The sequence below is a fragment of the Penaeus japonicus genome, unplaced genomic scaffold (genome assembly GCF_977035675.1).
Source record: "Penaeus japonicus unplaced genomic scaffold, GWHDUDI00000001_assembly GWHDUDI00000006, whole genome shotgun sequence".
NCBI lineage: Eukaryota > Metazoa > Arthropoda > Malacostraca > Decapoda > Penaeidae > Penaeus > Penaeus japonicus.
The window spans coordinates 43,500,846-43,505,845 of record NW_028234408.1 but is presented as its reverse complement, the minus strand read 5'-3'; positions in this window follow the sequence as shown (position 1 = coordinate 43,505,845).

Below are 5,000 nucleotides of genomic sequence, written 5' to 3'. Positions count from 1 at the left end.
TTGTGTGTGGATTCGATGTATATGTAAGAGATACTGAAGTGACTGTTTGTTGTTGTTGTTTTTGTTGTTGTTGTGGGGTGTTTGTGTTGTGTGTGGATGCGATGTATATGTAAGAGATACTGAAGTGACTGTTTGTCGTTGTTGTTGTTGTTTTTGTTGTTGTTGTTGTTGTTGTGGGGTGTTTGTGTTGTGTGTGGATGCGATGTATATGTAAGAGATACTGAAGTGACTGTTTGTTGTTGTTGTTGTTGTTTTTGTTGTTTCTGTTGTTGTTGTGGGGTGTTTGTGTTTGTGTTGTGTGTGGATTCGATGTATATGTAAGAGATACTGAAGTGACTGTTTGTTGTTGTTGTTGTTGTTGTTTTTGTTGTTGTTGTGGGGTGTTTGTGTTTGTGTTGTGTGTGGATGCGATGTATATGTAAGAGATACTGAAGTGACTGTTTGTAGTTTTTGTTGTTGTTTTTGTTTTTGTTGTTGTTGTGGGGTGTTTGTGTTTGTGTTGTGTGTGGATGCGATGTATATGTAAGAGATACTGAAGTGACTGTTTGATGTTCTTGTTGTTTTTGTTGTTGTTGTGGGGTGTTTGTGTGTTTGTGTTGTGTGTGGATGCGATGTATATGTAAGAGATACTGAAGTGACTGTTTGTTGTTCTTGTTGTTTTTTGTTGTTCTTGTTGTTGTTGTGTGTGCTTGTGTTTGTATTGTGTGTGGATGCGATGTATATGTAAGAGATACTGAAATGACTGTTTGTTGTTCTTGTTGTTTTTGTTGTTGTTGTGGGGTGTTTGTGTTTGTGTTGTGTGTGGATGCGATGTATATGTAAGAGATACTGAAGTGACTGTTTGTTGTTCTTGTTGTTGTTTTTGTTGTTCTTGTTGTTGTTGTGTGTGCTTGTGTTTGTATTGTGTGTGGATGCGATGTATATGTGTGGATTAGTAATAGTAGTATCAGTATTTTTGTTATTACTGTTGTTGTTATTATCCTTATTGTTATTTTAATGATTGTTGTCATTGTTATGTCTTTGTTATTATCATTATTACTATTATTATCATCTTTCTCGTCATTATTATTATCATCATTACCATTGTCATTATCATCACTGTTATTATCATCCTTATCACTATTATAATCATTATAATCATCATCCTTATCTTAATTACTATCATTCTTATCATTATCATTATCATTATCATCACAGACACCTGACATATCCTGCAAAACACACACACACACACACACATACAACACACACACACACACAGATACACACACACAAAGAAACACAAACACACACACACACACACAGGCACACACACACACACACACACACACACACACACACACAAACACACACACACAGATACACACACAAAGAAACACAACATCGAGTTTTCAGAATCTCTTGGTTATAATGGTCAAATCATGTAGTCTTGCAAGTTTTTCCTTGCCTGTTGCATATACATTGCAGACGTAAGAATGCAACATCTTTCTTATTCAACTCGGCACTCCAGGCCTTTGGCAGAGGGGATCTCTTTGACATTTCAATTGCATTTACTTGCTCTAGACTTTACTTTGCTTATGGCTTATTGGTATATTTGTTACTGCTTTTGTTTTCATTATTGTCGTGTTATTGTCGTGTTAATGTTATCATAATTATCATTCTTCTTATCATCACCCTTATTATTATCATTCTTCTTATCATCATCCTTATTATTATCATTATAATCATTATCATCTTTATTATCATAAGTTTCCTAATTATAATTTTCGTTATCATAATTTTCCATATTATCATCCTTATTATTATCATTATAATCATTATCATCTTTATTATCATAAGTTTCCTAATTATAATTTTCGTTATCATAATTTTCCATATTATCATCCTTATTATTATCATTATCATTATCATTATGATACATCATTGATATTATGATCATTATCATCTTCATTATCATTTTTATCTTCGATCTTTTCTCTTTGTTATTACTTTTAGCATTATTATCATCATTATTATCTATGTTATCATTATTAAATGATAATCATCATCCTCATCATTAGCATTAATATCACCATTATCATCATTATTTCTTGTATCATCATTATCATCATCATTTTTATTGTTGTTATTATCATCACCGTTTACTGTTGCTGTTGTTTTTATCCTTATTGTAAATATCATCAAAATAATAATTTAAATACTCATAATAAGATCCCTTTATTTGCATTCATATAACCTGAACATTAACCCTACCGTGAATGATGACCTCTGACCTTATTTTTTTAATTTCCACAGTCATTGTTAACCTTCTGACCTTTCCTCTCATTGTTAAGGTTTTCCTGTCTTTAGTTCGTGACCTTTTGACCTTTGTTTTTTTCTGAAGGGAAACCTACCCCAGTAATGTTTACATTTGCAATCGTAAAGTTGAAGTATTCTATAAATGAAAATGTTTTGTTATTTCATAATCTGAAACCTGTCTTTTTACTTTATTTTTATTTCATGATATTGCAACATTCGAATAATTTTACTATATTCGTTTATGGATTGCATGAGTAGGTTGATGTTAATTCAATAATTTTATTTCTGTTAAAATTATGTTTAGAGTTAACTCGTCTAAGATTTTAGGGGAAACTTGTCCAAAGGATGTTTACTCTAGCTAATATGATGTTGCAAAATTAGAATCATTTGCAATTATGATTGACTGATGTTATTCACTCTTAAGTTTCTTATAACTGTTCCATAAAAGAGAGAGAACTTTTTAACTTAATGAATATCTTTGCTAAGAAACTCAACAAATTTTGCAATGATTATTTTATTTTATTGTTTTTGCAACAATTCAATTCTAAGATTCTGTTTTTATTTTTTTTCTCATAATTATAGTTATTATCATCAAATGTCACTATCATTATCATCATCATTATCATCACCATCACTATAGTCGTTGTTATAGTCATAATTACGATTATCATTATCATTAAAGTTGTCCTCGTTATTACCATAATTAACATTACTTTTGATGGGATTATTGATATCATTATCACTATTATTATCACTGTCATTATCATTATTATTTTCTATTATCATTTTATCGTCATTATTATTGTCATCATTATTATCTTTAACATTATCATTATCATTATCATTGTTATTATCATGATCATTATAATCATTATTTCCATTATCAGTATCATTATCCATCATCATCACTATTGCTATCATTATCATTATCATCATCATCATCAATGCTATTATTATCATTATCAATCTATCATCATAACCATCATGATTATCATTATTGATATTATCATTAATATTGTCATTATCATCATCATTATTAGACTCCACATTTATTGCAAATGCATCACCATCATTACTTATGATTATCGTTATTATCATTATCATTATATTATCAATATCACTATTAAAGTCATCATTATTGTCATTATTATTGTTATTTGATAGTAATACTATCATTTATATCGTCACTATCATCATTCTTATCATCATCATTATTATATTCTATATTATTGTTATTAATATTAATATCATTTTTATTGTTGTTATTATCATCATTTTTATTATTGTTAATAGCATCGCTATTTTTTTCTTATAATTGTTATCAATATTAGTGTCATTGCCATGTTATAATTTCTGTTGTATCCATTATTGTCATTGTCGTCGTTAGGATAATGGTAACTATTATTACTATTATTGTTATTATTATCAATACTATGATTATTATTGTTATTAACATTATTATCATCATAATCAGTATTGTTATTATCATCATCATTATCATTATTATCATTTTATTTTCTTTATTGTTATAATAATGATGTATGTTATTATAAGCATCATTATCAATATCATTGATAATGATATCATGAATATATCATTATCTTCATCTTATCATTTCATTATTATAATTTTACCATTGTTCGTTATTAGGATTTAATGGTAACTATTATTTATTATTATTGTTATATAATTATTCATTATTTAGTTACTATCATATTATTATTATTATAATAATCCATTATCATCATTATCATAATTATCATTATCATCATCATTATCATAATTATCATTATTGCTATAATTAACATGATTATCACCCTTATTACTATTATCATCAACATCGTAATTTTCATTATCACTGCTATAAAAAATGTACATAGAATTGCACCCTTCACTACCATCGAGATTCATGACCATTAAACCTTCCTTTGTGAACTCTGACCTTCTTTTTAAATTTTGAAGGACAACGTTGACCTCATGACCTTCCTTCTCATAATCAAGGTTTTCCTGCCTTCAGTCCGTGACCTTTTGACCTTTTTCTCTATGGAAGTGTATGAGCATAGTTACATTTTACATCATTATTGTCATTATTATCATCATCATTATCATTATTATTATTATCATCATTATCACTATTACGATGACTTTTCTATAATCGAAATCGAATCATTTCAGTATTTTTAAATTTTAAATCTTAATAGCAGATAATATTTTGTTTGATAACCTCATTTCAACGTCATTAAATTGATATATGTATTATAACTATAGAAAGAGTATTTGATGTATATAATTTTTCATTATTCATCATCACAATATTCAATCATCATTATTAATCCTCCTTGATCCATGTCATCCATTTTTTTTTTTTTTTTTTTTTTTTTTTTTTTTTTTTTTTTTTTTTTTTTTTTTTTTTTCAATCTTTATCATCCACTCGAGGTTGTCATTGTGTGAGCATCACCGAAAGCGGGTTCGAGACCTGCTCACGGTCCAGGGATGGGAAGGATATCCCTCGAGGCAACGGTATCTCGCGGCCAAATCCAAAGCCCTTTTCGTGGATGACGTAACACCGAATCAGTCAGCTATTGAATCACATGTTGCTATTATTCATTATTCATTAACTATGAGTGGTATTTGCTATCTATTATTGAGGAAAGAGACAGATTGAGACAGACAGATAGATAGACAAACAGACAGAAAGAGAG